Source organism: Gopherus flavomarginatus, chromosome 1 (genome assembly GCF_025201925.1).
Source record: "Gopherus flavomarginatus isolate rGopFla2 chromosome 1, rGopFla2.mat.asm, whole genome shotgun sequence".
In the NCBI taxonomy this organism is placed as follows: domain Eukaryota; kingdom Metazoa; phylum Chordata; order Testudines; family Testudinidae; genus Gopherus; species Gopherus flavomarginatus.
The window spans coordinates 264,327,811-264,347,078 of NC_066617.1; the positions used below are offsets into that span (position 1 = coordinate 264,327,811).

Here is a 19,268-nt window from a genome sequence, read left to right on the forward strand (position 1 = left end):
TTTGATGCCTTTATGCTTGCAGAATGTTTGCTTCTTTTTTTTTTTTTACTTTTGGGCGGATGTTAGTTTTGGTCACTGTTTGTTCCATATTGTCTGTTATACGGACATTGAAAATTTACACTTGACAACAACAATTTTCTTTTCTTGCATCTGGACCTCTCCTGTTCTTCTCTTGCTGGTGGAACACCCCAGTAGTTAATATATGAAAGAAGTCTAAATCCAGTAGTCCAAATGAATACTAGTAAGGCCATCTTTGTATGATTGTTTAACCTGCAATTTTGTATAATTGTTTAACCTTGCCTATATTACGCACAGGGATTTCAAGCCTGCCCTGCCGGGCTACGCAGGCTATTGTAAATCTATGGCCCATATGTTCAGGATGAAAGGGACAAAGATGATCCTTGGTCTATATCTGGAATGTGGAATCTGACTAATCTTTGGAGAGTGAATTGGGGATGTGACGCTTCCCGGGGGTACCCAGGGTTGTGAGGCATCTCACTACCAGCTGCCTTTAAAGTGAGGAGGCCTTGTCTGTGACCACTAGGAATCAGCTCGCTGACTAGACCAGCCACTAGCAACACAAACACTCCCTTCTCAGCCTACACAGGTTCCACTATCCCTCTGCAGGTTAGCAATAGGTCCATCCTCCTGGAGTGTCCAGCCCTTGTTCAGTGGATACTCACAGAATTCACAGATCTGCTGCCCCTGTATACAGGAGTTTGCTGATTTCATCTCCAGCTCAACTCACAGTACTTAGATTTGTTTATAGGGAAAGCAGGTAAAAGTGTATGTAACAAAGAACAGAAATTCAAGGAAAAAGTAGAATTGATGGAAACAAATAGCTGAATAAAAAATAAAAAATGACATGCTTTCTAGACTCAAAAATTAATTAACAACACATTTTCCTGTCTCATAAAGGATAGCTCACCCAAAGTTTCACTCCCAGGATTAAACAGACAGACTGGCTGTGATCTTCAGTTCAGAAGAGAAACCAACTGTCAGCTTGTCCCCTAGATGAAGGATATGTGGGTGTACCTCTGTACCCCCAGGTATCGTTTCAACCATGCATTGTCTTCACTTGTAAACAGGGTACCCACTGCTGCTTGTTTTTTCTTGTTGAGAGTCTCCCCTTCGCAATCCCTTGACTAGCATTTTGCTCACACTGTAAATGGGCGATTATTGCAAAATATACACTACTCAATTTACATACAGCCAGACAGGTAGATAAGCATCTCCTGCCTGAAAGAAACTTGTTTATCACAGATCATAAGATGATAATTTTCAGTGTAGATACATAACTCTTTACATATTATCCATATATGCATTCTGCAATGATTATGACGACTAGAGTGAAACAGGCTTTCAGTGGAGACCTTATGTGATGCTCTTGGATGAACTATTATGTAGAGATCAGACCCATGGATCCCTGTAGCACTATAAATCCCTGTGCTCTCTGGCAGTTGGCACAAAGAGGACCCTGGGTCTCAGGGGACAGTGGGGTATCCAACACATATTAGAATGGTAGACAGTCAGGTTCTAGTGTTGTCCTTTATGCAGAGGGGATATAAGCTATTTGGGCTCTGATCCTTACTGCAATAGCTGGGAAAGGTTTTCCTGTCTCAAATTAATAGCTGACTAAGGGTTGTAGTTCATAGAACTCTGTTTATAGGGGCTCTGTTGTCTAGAGGTAAAAGTTAGATGAGGAATGGGGGTAAAGGGGTAGAGTTTAGAGAAGATGTTAAAAATTCTACTCAACATTTCCAAACTTTCTGAAATTCAGTGTTTTTCAACTGTGATGTTCATATTTCCTTACTTTAAAGGTGAAATCCTGGACTTGGGAGTTTTGCCATTGAAGTCAGTGAAGGCCATGATCTTACCCTAAATGTCTAGTTCTTTAACTCTGAATTTCCTAACTTTCCATTTTTTTTAATCGTTAAAGAAGGTACTAATGTTTTAAATCAATGGTTGCTTATAACTTTGACTCTGAGGATTTCCTTCGTATTTTTTAAAGAAATCTAACATTTCTAATGTGTTGTTTTTAACTCTTCTTGTACGTACAGTGCTATTATTTTTAAAGATCAGAGAGGTAGCTGTGTTAGTCTGGATCTGTAAAAGCAGCAAAGAATCCTGTGGCACCTTATAGACTAACAGACGTTTTGGAGCATGAGCTTTCGTGGGTGAATACCCACTTCGTCAGATGCATGACATGCATCCGACGAAGTAGGTATTCACCCATGAAAGCTCATGCTCCAAGACGTCTGTTAGTCTATAAGGTGCCACAGGATTCTTTGCTATTTTTAAAGAATAACTTTCATGAAAAAGGATCTTCCAGGAAAAAATGAAAATTGAATCCGTATATTACAGACATAAGATGAAGAAAAGAACCAGGAGTGTGTCTGTAAAACAAGAGCAGCTGGGATACATTTCACATCCTTGGGCTCAGATTGTGCCTTGCATAAGACTAATATGGGAAGGGATGGAATGAAGGGTGCAAGGACCTTTCTCTTCCATTGTGTTGCCCACATACAGGACAGATGTATTGGTGGTACCTGTGCTCAGAGACACAGATACTGCTCCCTCCACAGTGCCCTAAAGAGAGCAGGAAATAAGGAGGGCCAAGCCTGTTCTCCCACTCTCATAGAGACAAACCAACATATGAGGGGAGTATCCTGCACTCCATAGAGAAGTGTAGTGGCAGCCACGCTCTCCCTAATGCCAGGGAGTTCTCAGAGGCATTCTGCTATACCTTATTAGCTTTGTTTTTATTCAAATTGCCACCAGCTGCTCCCCTGGGGATGGTATAATTCTTCGCTGCCCACAATGTGGGGCTGTGCCTTAGACCTTGTCAGTGTTTGAAAAATTAGCATACATATTACAGCAACTGCTATCTGTACGAGCGCTAAGCAAGGGTGATATTCCTGTAAACAGGGATCACGTATCTTTATCATCTTCAGGAAATCTAGTCAAATTCATGACTCTGGTCTCCAGTAGTGGCTTAGAACTGGCACATCTAAGCTCTTGCTGGCTGCTGCTATAATATGGGTATTAATTTTCCTAGTATAGCTGCACAGTTAAGCCTCAAGACAGAATGGAAGCAGAACAGCAGGCCTCCTTACTCACTAGCAGACATGGGGATCAGCAGAATCCATCCAGCTATGCTCTTCTGCTGGAATGTGCTGCTGCTACTTAAACTAGATCTTCAGAGTTTTTGCTGTTCAGAGCTCATAAAGTGCACTCTTTAGCCAGGGGCTGCTAGTATGGGTTCTACTGAAATTTTAAGCTCCTTCTATCCAACTAGTTTCCTAGACCAGTAGTTGTTTCAAACTTAGAAAATGTAATAGACTTCTGAGAACTCCATCAGGACATAGCGAAGCTGATAAACTTTCCCAATGGTCTTTTGGAGTTTTCATCTTCACTGACCCAGGCAAATTTGCTGGAGATTAAGTGCTCGGATATGCCTTTGGCGAAATTGTAAAACTCTGCCAGACCTTTGGAGTTTAAAAAGTCCAGTGGGTGGACCACGGGCTGGATATGGGTCAACAGTGTGATGCTGTTGCGGAGGGGACAAACATAATTCTGGGATGCATTAACAGGTATGTTGTGAGCAAGACATGAGAAGTCATTCTTCCGCTCTACTGTGCACTGGTTAGGCCTCAACTGGAGTATTTTGTCCTGTTCTGGGCACCGCATTTCAAGAAAAATGTGGAGAAATTGGAGAGGGTCCAGAGAAGAGCAACAAGAATGATTAAAGGTCTAGAGAACATGACCTATGAAGAAAGGCTGAAAGAATTGGGTTTGTTTAGTTTGGAAAAGAGAAGACTGAGAGGGGACATGTTAGCAGTTTTCAGGTATCTAAAAGGGTGTCATAAGGAAGAGAGAAAAAACATGTTTACCTTAGCCTTTAAGGATAGAACAAGAAGCAATGGGCTTAAACTGCAGCAAGGGAGGTTTGGGTTGGACATTAGGAAAAAGTTCCTAACTGTCAGGGTGGTTAAACACTGGAATAAATTGCCTAGGGAGGTTGTGGAATCTCCATCTCTGGAGATATTTAAGAGTAGGTTAGATAAATGTCTATCAGGGATGGTCTAGACAGTATTTGGTCCTGCCATGAGGACAGGGGACTGGACTCGATGACCTCTCGAGGTCCCTTCCAGTCCTAGAATCTATGAATCTGTTTTTGATTATATTATCCAGAATTTTTTAATTATATTTTTCACTTTCTAATTTAATTCAATGAAATCCTCTATTTTTCCAGAACTAGAATGAGGATGGAACCATGAAGTTATATCCAGTTTGACATAGTATACAGTAATGCCCTGATCCTCCTAACACTTATGCACATGAATAGTCGTACTGAATTCCCTTGCTGGTGGAGCACAGGGCTACTCATGTGCGTAAAGTTACTCATGCATAGAAATTTTTGAAGGATTGGTACCTCAATATGTGTCTCTGTCTCTATCTGTATATAATATATGAGCAGGGCTTGAAATGAAGGAAATATCTTGTGGATTTCTGCCCCCTTCCTCCTCCTCCTCCCATTGTTTTGTGACTTCTGTGCAATTCCAAAGATAAATTATGGCTGTAAGGATTTAGTACCCTCATTTGCCCTCCCAGGAGTCAGTTTTTTATGTGATATGAGATTTGTAATGATGCTGTGCGTTAAAATGGAGGAACATGGAGATACCTTGGGACGCAATTCCTTTTATAGCTCAGTGTCGCTGATTGATTTCAAAGACTGCTTTAAGTGTTACAAATAGGTTTTGGCTTTAGCAATATTTGTGTTATTCAAAAAAGAATAAAGAACTGGCTTGACGTATAACGGCAGCTTTGTGGCCTGCCAAATAAGTGACCTGGGCTCAGCAGTGGGCATGGATCCCTGCATCAGGCTGTTACAGACATTGTGTAGATAACAATGTTGTTAACAATGTAGCAGAAGCTACATCTGTTAAGGCCAGTCCTTAAAACAATATGAGGTAGAGGATTTGGATTGGTTCATTTACTAGACGTTCCAATACGAAGAGAGAATACCGTAAATGACAACACAGTGTAACTGAAAATGGCTGGAATTAAGGGTAAGATTATGTTGTGCAGAGAACTCCAGAGTCACTATTCATTCGGATTTCACCACTGGCTTCCAAATAGACACAAAACAGGGGGTTCCACATAAAATGCTGTGAGAATGGAGAACGGAGGCATTTTGGCCACAGCTCTATCTGGTTTACATTGTTGATAATATAAAGGTTCTGAGGGGCATGAAAAATCACACAAACAGCAAATTTCATGTAGTAAAGGGAGGTCCAAAATTTCTTGGCAGTGACCAGTTTGCCATTTACTGCCACAGGTTTCTTTGCCAGCATTTCAATTAAACTGGACTAGAATCAAATCAGTTTTAGCCAAACCCTGCTCTAACCTTTGGTTAAGCTGATCATTTGCAGCTTGTTGAAATGTTTAATCTATATCAAGACTGCATCACACTGTTACTCTTTGGCAGGTTTGGGTGCCTGGTGAATAGAGCCCTACCTGGCATCTTTCCCTAGCGCAGTTGCGGAATATTAATAGTGTGGATTCTTTATAAGCCACTTGGTGCTGTCAACTATCTAGTGTAAAGATGCAAAATCTCTTTTCCTCCTGTAAAACATGATTGATTAAATGATTACGCAGCTGGAATGCCATCTAAATAGTACCAAATGTGCACCATTCAAGAAAAACAGAAGGAAATCTCTTCCTACACTATAGGCAATCCCTATGGTTCTAATATCTCTGTAGCCACATTTAATTTAATTCCAAAACCTGCATGCCAGAAATAGTTCAAGAAATGTCTTTTTATGTTACTTTCCCTTGCTCAACCCTGTCACAAGTGACACATTGGTCAGTACATGATAGCTTCACTGTTTTATAGGATGATGGGCAAGGGCCAGAAAATATATGATTCTTATAATATTTTGCATAGCTCTTCATGTTTTTTGTAATTTACTGTATTTTCGGCTATGTCTTAAGGATATGCAATATGTATTAAAAAGAGACAATGTTGTGTTATATTGTCATCACAGTGGGTAAAATGGTATCTAATTCCCTATGTACTGAAATGAGACTGTATGTACCTCAGACTCTCTATAGTGAGAAATATAATAGGCTATTTTTTTGTAGTGTTAGAGAAACTGTAAATCAGTTTTCACCCTCAAAGGTTTGTCCATAAAGTTAATAGCCCAGTAAACTATATTACTGACTGAGTGTTACATACCACGAACATGCAGCAAAACATTTAATAAACAACTTTTCCCAGTTGTGCTATTATTTCCTTCTTATGAAGTACAGTCATGACCAATGTATTCTGATTTGCACTAAAAACAGATGTTTCACTTGTGAGATGATAATGTAAATGATTGGGTTTTTTGTTTTTTTTTTTTTAACTGATGCGTTATAATAGAGGTGGTTGTTTGTTCTGATGGAATGAGAGTCAGGACTCTTCAGTTTTATACTTGACTCTGATTTGCTATGTGGCCAAGAGCAAATTAATTTAGCCATGTGTAAAATTAATGTATAATAGGTGTTGTATGCTTTGATTAGTGTTTATAACACGTCAAGTTTCTCACATGAAAGGAGCTATGTATGTGCAATTATTATGTATTTATTTATTATTAGGTATCCATTTCCACTACCACCGTAACGAAGTTTTAGTTGACCCCATTAGAAATTTCACTCAGCACTCAGTAGTCCTATATCATGAGGAAGACTGAACGTAGAGGAGGCAGATTTTACTTCTTTAGTTTAGAAAGGCTATAGAAGTGCACAGTTATCAAACTGTGTGTATGTGTGAGTGGTTTTTTTTTCTTTGTGGAGGCATATTTCTTGGGAGAAGAGATAATAAAGCCAGGAAAAATGCTTTACCACAGTCTTGCAGTTTCTATAATCCCATTCTAGTTAATCAAGAAGGTGCTTCCATTATCATTGTCCACTTTCAGATTTTTTGGGGAAAACCCTATAATCTGATATTTCCCCCCATTTGTATTCATATTTCATAGCTACTTATCATTACAAAGTTAGGTTTACAAAAATCTTAGACATATTTTAGTTACCATAATACGTATGTGGGGAACTTTATTTTTCATTCGGTTAAGACATATGTCAGTAACTTTTTGCATTCAAATTACTAAAACTAGTTTATTTTTCAAACCTGAAAGTGGTCATAAATAACCTGAAGATACCTGATTTGGAAATTACAAAATTTCTACATATAGGGTAACTGAGTGCAGAGAATAAACAGTGTGCTAACTTCTAATAGATGTTTAATAACATGCTTTCCCAAGATGGGGAGCAAAGTTTCAGGATTCAGTTTCTCATCCCCCAAATTCACAATGTTATCAGGCTATATACAGAGTTTGTGTTCTAAAGTACTACAGTATGGTGTACATAATGCGAGAGGAGGCAGCTTTAAGTCACAGGTCACACAGGAGTGAGGAGAGTCATGTTACAAAAACTGTCTTAATTAGAATTTCTTTCAGGTAGGATTGGTCAAAAAAAATTCCAACTGAAAAACTGGATTTTCAACTACACAAAAATTTTGCCACAGGTTTCTGCTTTTCATGTATAAAATGAGTTTTCATCACAACCTTTTCCAACTGAAAAGGGAAAACTGTCAATTTTTCAACAAAAAGTCGAAATTTTCAGTGGAATTTTTTAGTGGAAAACAGTTTTTAATTTTCATCTAAATTTTCTAGAGGGGATTCCCTCCCCCCAGTTCCCAAATTTAAATCAGCTCTACTTTGGGGGCTATGGGGTAGCACAGACTGGAGCAAGAGCTCAACAACCTTTGTAAGGGTGCAATATATGCTCCCACTCTGCCCTGTTTCCTACTGGTGATTCCTTAGCATAATGACACCAGCTCCTCACATTGATCATGGATAATCCCTGTTTAAAAGCAGGGCTTACGCTGACTCTGTGTATGGAAGCTGTCTAAAAAATTCCCCCGTGTATTCCACTATATTGTGTTCTCAGGACAAAGACTGATATAGTCACATTCACAGAGACATTTCTTTTGTAGCCCTATATTCAGTAACCCATATCTTTACTGAAATTTTCCAGCATTAGTTCTGACCAAAAAAATTTTTTTTCCTTCTAAAATACAAGTCCATTATTAAATATAAGGAGAATGGAGAAGTTAGAAAAAATATTTCTCATTATTAATAAAATCCTTGCACTATTTTGTTAATAGATGTAGCACTAAAATAGCTGGGAGTAGAAAGCACAAATTGGGCTAGGAAATGGCCCTCCATGGGAAGTATCTTTTGAGTGTTCAGGTGAAAACCAATTTTGTTTGACCGAGTCATGATTCAAAGAAAATTAAACTCCGCACTTTAGCTATACAGCACATTTGCACATGCCTAATTTACCTGCCCAGTGAATGAACCAGGGGTCTATATTCAATATATTCTGCCTGGTCAGATCTGAACATTAGCCCTTATTCTCACAACAAGTGCCATACTTGCAAATGGATAAAAACCAGGGACTGGGGGATTGTGAGGAAGAGTGATTAGGAAATCTGGGTGGGAACCGGATTTTCTGTTTTATGAGAAGTTCCGTGATTCTGATTTTTTTTCATTCCAAAAAGGAACAAAGGAAAACCAAACAAACAAAAAAGAGATTTCCCATGAAATAAAACTAAAACTGAAACAAAAATGTTTTGCATCAACTGAAATGTTTTGTTCGGAGTCTGACATTTAAAAAAATGTGTAGTAGAAAATGTTTGTACAAAAAGTCATTTTGAAATAAAAAATGAAACATTCCAGTCTAAAAATGGAAATCTTAACTTTTTTCTTTTTGTCTTTTGACATATTCATTTTTCAAAATTGAAACATTGCTGTGAAATATTTCACTTTTTATGAATCAGCCTTTTCAGATGGAAAAACATTCTGTTGGAAAATTTCTGTCCAGCTCTAGTGATTAGGCCTGGGGCTGGAGGAAGAGGGTAATAATATCCCATGAGCTGAGCTCAGTTGTCTAGGAGGGAAATGCAGTTCCATTGCCTTGTATATCAAATGTGATTAATTTGTCTCAGTCCTTTAAACTATTGGCAGCCTCTGTAATGATGGGAGTAGAGTGCATAATTCCATGTTTAAATTTAACCACTTAACCAAGAGTGGCCTATTTCAAATGCATCTCCACTAGGTTTTAGGGATAAACTGGTTAATTTTATGTAAGGAAGTTTCAGGTACATTCGGAGCTAAATTTTCAAAACATGTGCACCCAGATGTATGTATAACACTCTGTGCACAAACATTGCCACATACGATGAAATTTGCTTTTGAACTGGGTGAGTACAGATAATGAGCAGAGCTACAATTACAGTAGAAACTCAAAGTTACAAACACCAGAGTTGCGAACTGACCAATCAACCACACACCTCATTTTGGAACTAGAAGTACCCAACAGGCAGCAGCAGAGACAAAAAAAAAAAAAAAAAAGCAAATACAGTACTGTGTAAACAACTAGAAAAATAAAGGGAAAGTTTAAACAAAAAGACAAGGTAAGAAAATAGTTTCTGTGCTTGTTTCATTTAAATTTTGATAGTTAAAAGCAGCATTTTACTTCTCCATAGTAAAATTTCAAAGCTATATTAAATCAATGTTCAGTTGTAAAGTTTTGAAAGAACCACCATAATGTTTTGTTCAGAGTTATGAACATTTCAAAGTTACAAACAACCTCTATTCCTGAGGTGTTTGTATCTCCGAGGTTCTACTGTAGTGTCACCATTTTTAATTTTCAAATGAAAACTGTATGAGATAGTAGCCTTTATGTTTGAGTAAATTGTAAATGAGTGAAAGCATGAGCTAGTACATTCTGATACCACTGATCTGTTGGAACAATAGCAGGAAAGCCTCTCTTTTCTCACTAACCAGAGTGGATTGGGAGTGAGCAATAGCGTATTGATAGGAAAAAGAGTGGCAGGAGGCCATCAGTGTACAGAGGATCTGGTGTGCATGAGCACTGGGAGAGAATCTATCTAGCTTTCAGTGTTTCTGGTTTTCCCTTCTCATTTACTTTATCTCCACTCTCTGCCCTTGTCTTCCTTTTGCATTCTCTATTCCTCTTTCCGAGTCTACCTCTTGCTCTGTCTCCTCATCCTCTCCATGGTTTTCTCCATCTCATTCCATCCTTAAAGCATAACTCCTCCTGCATTTCACACCACATAAATGGACTCCTCCCTATTTTTCCCCATTAGCCTCTCACTTCCCTCCCACCCACCAACCATGCCTGCATTATGGACTGCACAGGGCCATTTACAACTGCCATCTGATCATCACTGTTGCAACACATGGTCGTGAACCGGAAGTAGAGTGCTGATAGAAGATTGTTTACTGCTGGGCTTTATATGGGAAGGTTGTACCTGAGCTGGGAGTGCCTACCCATGCATTGGGCTGAGTGGAACAGCACCAACCAGAAGTGTTGTGGCAAGGAACAGGAGCTCTCCCTCCAGCTTCTACAGAATAGGCTCCCAAAGTGTCGCCTTAGTGCTTTGCGTTTTCCCTTTTTACTTCAGATGTTCATCTGAGTATTTATAAATAATCCACATTAAAGAACAAAGAAACAAACTTATTATGGCAATTTCCAAATCACAGATTGTTTTTTTGTTTTGTTTTATTTCAGCAAAACAGAAGATTTTGCAAAGAAAGGGACTGAATTAATTGTGAACATGAAACAATATTGTGCAACTTCAATCACGTTGGCTAATGAAAACTGAGGAAATAAGTAAGAGACTAATAAGAGTGATGCTTTGTTATTTTGAGGCATTCGTTGTCCTCAGCTGTTATCCAAGAACAGATGGCAGGTCCTGACACCGAGGTTAATAGGGCCCTGCAAGCGGGGGAGTAGGTGATGATAAATGATTGGTAATTTCCCATAGTGGAAGGACTATCCAGAAGGCTGTGCTGAAATGAATAGATACTGAGCTAAAACATGATTTGAAGAATATTTTCTTTTTTTCTTTTGTTCTCTCTTTCTCTTTCTTTCTTTCTTCCAAAGCAAAAAAGTATAACAATCTTAACTTTTGCCTCTGTGATATCTTCTTTTGTGAGACAGTAGCACTTTACTGTCTCACTCTCAAGAAAAAAGTCTCCTTCACTAATGATGTGAGATGAAGTAACAGATGCATTTTAGTTAGAGTTATGATTGGATTCTCTTTTCTTTCCAGCAAAGGTTTGATTGAACAAATGGGTCTTCCTTCCCATTTATCTGAGATGGTCTGTGTTTGAGTGCTTTGCTATAATTAGTTAAATGATTAGCCAGGTATTTTTGAGCTTGTTCCCCATTTTCAACTGAAGAAGAAGACAAGAAAGTCTGAAATGTTAATTATAAACCAGGTAGGAAGTCAGTGAATTATCCTAAATATATTCCAGCTCATGTGTAAAGAAGGGTTAAATATTGAACTTTTTGGCTACACACCATTTTGTTTTAATATATATAAAATTGTAACAATTATTAGGATTTTTTCAAAATATCATGGATTTGTGTTCGGCACCCTCATGGAATACAATAGTTTTCCAGAGTGCACTGAATATGGAAATCAACTTGCGTAGTGTAGGTATAGTTTGATGATTTATTAATTTGATCAGAGCGCCTTGTTTTTTTTAACTAAAGTACTGGGATGGAGTTGTGAATTGATTAGCTCAGCCAAGTGGATAATATTCATTAATCATTAAGAGTCAGAGAACCAGAACATACCCGTGACCTTCCAGGTCAGGCAAGCCCTAGGAAAGTAGTGTGAATTATGTCTACAGCTGATTAATCTAACCTATGTTGGCCTGTTGTGCAAAGCCAAATAAAGCTAATCAAAGTTAAGAGATGGATGGAAAAAAAGCTCAGCATCAGCTCCCTGTACCTACTTAAATATTGAAGGATCAGAGCCCCATTCTGAATCTGTGTCTTCCTCCAACATGCTGTGGGCAGAAAGTTCAGAAGAGGGTGGCCACAGAGACGATACATGTGGGTCTTGAACCCTGCCAGTTACTCCTGGCTCCACATCTATGGGTAGCAGTTGTCCCTATCTCATTTAAAATAACATAAAGTCCTCACCAAAAATCACCAAAAATGTAAAACCAATCTCCCTTGCTCTCACTCTCGCTCTCTTTTTAGTCCTCCTTTTACTCCCTGATGCTTCCCAAGTGTGTAGAGTTCTGTCTTTCCCTTAAAAGCAATGAGGAGTCCTGTGGCACCTTAAAGACTTAACAGATTTTTTTTGTTCCTAAGCTTTTGAGTAAAAAACCCCACTTCTTCAGGTGCACTGAGTGAAAATTACAGATGCAGGCATTATATTACTGATACATGAAGAGAAGGGAGTTACCTCACAAGTGAAGAACCGGTGTTGGCAGGGCCAATTCAATCAGGGTGGATGTAGTTCACTCCTAATAATTGATGAGGTGGTGTGAATTCCAGGAGAGGCGAAGTTGCTTTTGTAGTGAGCCAGCCACTCCCAGTCCCTAATCAAGCCCAAATTAATAGTGTTAAATTTGCAAATAAATTTTAGTTCCACAGTTTCTCTTTGAAGTCCATTTCTGATTTTTTTTTTGTGTTCAGGTATGGCTACTTTTAAATCTGTTATAGAATGTCCATGGAGATTGAATTGTTCTCCTACTCGCTATTGTACGTTACCATTCCTGATGTTGGATTTGTGTCCATTTATTCTTTTACGTAGAGACTGTCCAGTTTGGCCAATGTACTTGGCAGAGGGGCATTGCTGGCACATGATGGCATATATAACATTAGTAGATGTGCAGGTGAATGAGCTCCTGATGGTGTGACTGATGTGGTTGGGTCCTCTGATGGTGTTGCTAGAGTAGATATGGGGACAAAGTAGGCAATGAGGTTTGTTACAGGGATTGGTTCCTGGGTTAGTGTTTCTGTGGTGTGGTATGTAGTTGCTGGTGAGTATTTGCTTCAGGTTGGGGGGCTGTCTGTAAGCAAGGACTGGCCTGCCTCCAAGGTCTGTGAGAGTGAGGGATCATTTTTTGCATTGGTATTCTTCCTGAAAACACCATCCTGGTTACCATGGATGTAGAAGCTCTTTACACCAATATTCTACATGAAGATGGACTACAAGCTGTCAAAAACAGTATCCCTGATGAGGCTGGGCAGCACACCTGGAGGCTGAGCTTTGTAACTTTGTTCTCACCCACAACCGTTTCAGATTTGAGGACAACTTATACCTTTAAGTCAGTGGCACTGCTATGGATACCCACATGGCCCCACAGTATGGCAACATTTTTATAGCTGGCTTGGAACAATGCTTCCTCAGCTCTCGTCCCCTAGAGCTCCTCCTCTACTTGTGCTACATTGGTGATATCTTCATCATATGACTCACAGGAAGGAGGCCCTTGAAGAATTCCACCTGGATTTCAACAATTTCCACCCCACCATCAACCTCAGCCTGGACCAGTTCACACAAGACATCCACTTCCTGGACACTGCAGTGCAAATAAGTGATGGTCACATAAACACCATCCTATACTGGAAACCTACTAATCACTGTACTTACCTACATGCCTCCAGCTTCCATCCAGGACACATCACATGATCCATTGTCTACAGCCAAGCCCTAAAGATACAACCGAATTTGCTCCAATCCCTCAGAGACAAACAACTACAATTTTTACTTCATTTGATTATACATTTTCTGGCACTATGTGTGAAAGAAAATGTAGAATCAAATGAAGTAAAAATCTTAAATGAATCCACATGTTCCATAGAATCTGTATGGATAGTAATTCCATGCTCTAATAAGAATATAACGGTAGGGATTTATTATCAACCACCTGACCAGGACAATGATAGTAACGATGAAATGCTAAAGGAGATTAGCGAGACTACCAAAATAAAGAACTCAGTAGTACTGTGGGATTTCAGTTATCCCCATATTGACTGGGAACGTCACCTCAGGAGAAAATGCAGAGACAAAATTTCTCAATACTTTTAATGACTCCTTCTTGGAGCAGCTGCTACAGGAACCCACAAGGGGAGAGACCATTCTTGATTTAGTCCTGAGTGGAGTGCAGGATCTGGTCCAAAAGGCAGTTATAACAGGAGTGCTTGGAAATCGTGACCATAGTATAATAACATTTAACATTCCTATGGTAGGAAGAACACCTCAAGAGCCCAACAGTGTGGCATTTAATTTCAGAATGGGGAACTATGCAAAAATGAGGAGGTTAGTTAAACAGAAATTAAAAAAGATACAGTGACTAGAGTGAAATCCCTGCAAGCTGCATGGATACTTTTCAAAGACACCATAATAGAGGCACAACTTAAATGTATACCGCAAATTAAAAAACACAGTAAAAGAACTAAAAAAGAGCCACCATGGCTTAATGACCATGTAAAAGAAGCAGTGAGAGATAAAAAGGCATAGTTTAAAAAGTGGAAGTCAAATCCTAGACAGGTAAATAGAAAAGAGTATAAACACTCTTTATGGGATAGCTCAGTGGTTTGAGTATTGGCTTGCTAAATCCAGGCTTATGAGTTCAACCTTTGAGGGGGCCATTTGGGGATTGGTCCTGTGTTGAGCAGGGGGTTGGACTAGATGACCTCTTGAGGTCCCTTCCAACCCTGATAGTCTATGACTGCCAAATTATGTGTAAAAATGTAATAAGAAAAGCCAAAAAGGAGTATGAAGAACAGCTAGCCAAAAACTCAAAAGGTAGTAAAATGTTTTTAAGGTACATCAGAAGCAGGACGCCAGCTAAACAATCAGTGGGGCTCCTGAATGATCAAGATACAAAAGGAGCACTTAAAAGAGGATAAAGTCATTGTGGAGAAAGTAAATGATTTCTTTTCTTCAGTCTTCATGGCTGAGGATGTTAGAAAGATTCCCAAACCTGAGCCATCTTTTGTAGGTGACAAATCTAAGGAATTGTGACAGATTGCAGTGTCACTAGAGAAAGTTTTGGAATTAACTGATAAACTTAACAATAACAAGTCACCGGGACCAGATGGCATTCACCCAAGAGTTCTGAAAGAACTCAAATGTGAAATTGAGGAACTATTTACTATGGTTTGTAACCTGTCCTTTAAATCATCTTCTGTACCCAGTGACTGGAAGATAGCTAATGTAATACCAATATTTAAAAAGGGTTCTAGAGGTGATGCTAGCACTTACAGACTGGTAAGTCTAACATCAGTACCGGGCAAATTAGTTGAAACAATAGTAACAAATAAAATTGTCAGACACAAGTGAATAAGGAAATGTTATTTACTTGTTCCCATAGTATAAGAACTAGGAGTCACCAAATGAAATTAATGGGCAGAAGGTTTAAAACAAATAAAAGGATGTTCTTCTTCACATAGCACACAGTCAACCTGTGGAACTCCTTGCCTGAGGAGGTTGTGAAGTCTAGGACTATAACAGAGTTTAAAACAAACTAGATAAATTCATGGAGGTTAAATCCATTAATGGCTATTAACCAGGATGGGTAAGGAATGCTGTCCCTAGCCTCTATTTGTCAGAGGGTGGAGATGGATGGCAAGAAAGAAATCACTTGATTATTACCTGTTAGGTTCACTTCCTCTGAGGCACCTGGCATTGGCCACTATCGGTAGACAGGATACTGGGCTGGATGGACCTTTGGTCTGACCCAGTACGGCCATTCTTATGTTCTGATGTTCCTAATATCTTTATCAAGCATTCTTAAAACTACAATACCCACCTGGGGAATTGAGGAAACAGATTGACAGAGCGAGACAGGTACCCAGAATTCACCTACTACAGGACAGGCCCAACAAGGAAAATAACAGAACACCTCTGGCCATCACATACAGCCCCCAGCTAAAACCTCTCCAACACATCATCAACGATCCTCAACTTATCCTGGAAAACGATCCCTCACTCTCACAGACCTTGAAAGGCAGGCTAGTCCTTGCTTACAGACAGCCCCCCCCAAACCTGAAGCAAACACTGACCAGCAACTACACACCACACCACAGAAACACTAACCCAGGAACCAATCTCTGTAACAAACCTTGCTGCCTACTCTGTCCCCATATCTACTCTAGCAACACCATCAGAGGACCCAACCACATCAGCCACACCATCAGGGGCTCATTCAGCTGCACATCTTCTAATGTTATATATGCCATCGTGTGCCAGCAATGCCCCTCTGCCATGTACATTGGCCAAACCGGACAGATTCTAAATAAAAGAATGAATGGATACAAATCTGACATCAGGAATGGTAACATACAAAAGCCAGTAGGAGACCACTTCAATCTTCCTGGACATTCTATAACAGATTTAAAAGTAGCCATACTTGAATTAAAAAAAAAAAAAAAAACAAGCCTTCAGAAATGGACTTCAAAGAGAAACTGTGGAGCTAAAATTCATTTGCGAATTAAAATGAGCTTGAATAGGGACTGGGAGTGGCTGTCTCACAAAAGCAACTTTGCCTCTCCTGGAATTGACACCTCAATTGACATAATCAAGTATTGGGAATGGACTACATCCACCCTGATTGAATTGGCCCTTCTGAGGTAACTCCCTTCTCTTCATGTGTCAGTAAGGGTAGGTCTACACTAAGGGATAATTCCGATTTTACATAAACCGGTTTTATAAAACAGATTGTATAAAGTCGAGTGCACGTGGCCACACTAAGCACATTAATTCGGCTGTGTGCGTCCATGGTCCGAGGCTAGCGTCGATTTCTGGAGCGTTGCACTGTGGGTAGCTATTCCGTAGCTATCCCATAGTTCCCGTAGTCTCCCTCACCCCTTAGAATTCTGGGTTGAGAGCCCAGTGGCTGATGGGGCAAAAATCATTGTCGCGGGTGGTTCTGGGTAAATGTCGTCAGTCATTCCTTCCTCCGTGAAAGCAACGGCAGACAATCATTTTGCGCCCTTTTTCCCTGGATTGTCCTAGCAGACGCCATAGCATGGCAACCATGGAGCCCGTTCAGCTTTTTTTTTTTTACAGTCACCGTATGTGTACTGGATGCCGCGGAGAGAGGCGATACTCCAGCGCTACACAGCAGCATTCATTTGCTTTTGCATGATAGCAGAGATGGTTACCAGTCGTTCTGTACTGTCTGCTGCCAGGGTAATTTGGCAATGAGATGACGGTTATCTGTCCTTCTGTGCTGTCTGCTGCTATCATAGGTGCCCCTGGCTGAGGTCGGCTGGGGGCGCAAAAGCAAAACTGGGAATGACTCCCCGAGTCAATCCCTCCTTTATGGTTTCTAAAAATAGAGGCAGTCCTGCCTAGAATATGGGGCAAGTGTACTAGAGAAGCAGTGTATCAGAGAGCACAGCTGCTCCGTGTCAGATCCTGCAGAAATGATGAGCTACACGCCATTCATGGGGGGTGCCCCTGCAACAACCCCACCCGTTGTTTCCCTCCTCCCCCAACCTTCCTGGGCTACCATGGCAGTGTCCCCCCCATTTGTGTCATGAAGTTATAAAGAATGCAGGAATAAGAAACAGTGACTTGTTAGTGAGATAAAATGAGGAGCCTCCCGGTGCTATGACAGTCCAGGCAGGACATTAAGCAGTGCGGAGGAGAGGAGCCCGGCATCCCGCTGCTATGATAGTCCAGGCAGTACAGAATCTTTTCTTCACACAGGAAAGGGAGAGGGCTGATGGAGCTCAGCCCCCAGTTGCTATGATGAGGACGGTTACCAGCCGTTCTGTCCCATCTACTGGGAATGACCAGGAATCATTCCTATTTTTACCCACGCGCCCCCAGCCGACCTCACCTGAGGCAAGCCAGGAGCACTCACGGGCTGATGGTGATGACGGATAGCAATCATATTGTACCATCTGCCACCAGGGAGGGGAGAGGAGCGGATACTGCTCTTCACTGCTGCAGCATCGCGTCTACCAGCAGCATTCAGTAGACATAGGGTACATTGAAAAAAGTCAAGAAACAATTTATTTCCCTTTTCTTTCACGTGGGGGAGGGAGGGAGTAAATTGATGAGCTATTCCCTGAACCACGCCGGACAATGTGTTTGACCCTACAGGCATTGGGAGCTCAGCCAAGAATGCAAATACTTTTCAGAGACTGCTGTGGACTGTGGGATAGCTGGAGTCCTCAGTACCCCCTCCCTCCCTCCATGAGCATCCGTTTGAGTCTCTGGCTTCCCGTTACGCTTGTCACGCAGCACTGTGTAGCCTGTAGATTTTTTTTTCAAATGCTTTGGCATTTCATCTTCTGTAATGGAGCTCTGATAGAACAGATTTGTTTCCCCATACAGCGATCAGATTCAGTATCTCCCGTACGGTCCATGCTGGAGCTCTTTTTGGATTTGGGACTGCATTGCCACCCGTGCTGAAACGAGCTCCACGCTGGGCAAACAGGAAATGAAAATCAAAATTTCGCGGTGCTTTTCCTGTTTACCTGGCCACTGCATCCGAGCTGAGATTGCTGTCCAGAGTGGTCACAGTGGTGCACTGTGGGATACTGCCCGGAGGCCAATACCATCGATTTGCGGCCACACTAACCCTAATCTGATATGGTAATACCGATTTTAGCGCTACTCCTCTCATTGGGGAGGAGTACAGAAACTGATTTAAAGAGCCCTTTATATCGATATAAAGGGCCTCGTAGTGTGGACGGGTACAGCGTTAAATCGGTTTAAAGCTGCTAAAATCAGTTTAAACGCGTAGTGTAGACCAGGCCTAAGATAATGCCTGCATCTGAAAGTTTCACTCCGTGCATCTGAAGAAGTGGGATTTTTATCCATGAAAGCTCATGACCAAATAAATCTGTTAGTCTTTAAGATGCCACTGGACTCCTTGCTGTTTTTGTGGATACTTACACGTGGAGACTTACACGGCTACCTCCTGATACTTGTCTTTCCCTTGCAATAACATTCTGTCACTGGCATGTAAAACAGAGCCGAGGGTCATTTTTAATGGTGAATGGGAAAACTTTCCAAAATCTATATTTAAGGAACTGTTTCAGAGTAGCAGCCGTGTTAGTCTGTATCTGCAAAAAGGAGTACTTGTGGCACCTTAGAGACTAACAAATTTATTACAGCATGAGCTTTCGTGAGCTACAGCTCACTTCTTCAGATGCACAGAATGGAACACACAGACAGGAGATATTTATACATACAGAGAACATGAAAAGGTGGAAGTATGCATACCAACAGGAAGAGTCTAATCAATTGAGATGAGCTGTCATCAGCAGGAGAAAAGAAACCTTTTGAAGTGATAATTAAGACGACACGTAGAAGGTGGTGAGGAGAACTTAACATAGGGAAATAGATTCAATTAGTGTAATGACCCAAC

General features: G+C 40.5%; 1 protein-coding gene and 1 long non-coding RNA gene across 2 annotated transcripts in view; both read left to right on the forward strand.

Annotated features, from left to right (window-relative positions):
* The window catches only part of NALF1 (NALCN channel auxiliary factor 1), an 839,509-nt gene that overhangs the window by 346,984 nt on the left and 473,257 nt on the right, over positions 1-19,268 (forward strand). The window lies entirely within an intron of this gene.
* The window catches only part of LOC127050818 (uncharacterized), a 283,849-nt gene that overhangs the window by 200,292 nt on the left and 64,289 nt on the right, over positions 1-19,268 (forward strand). The window lies entirely within an intron of this gene.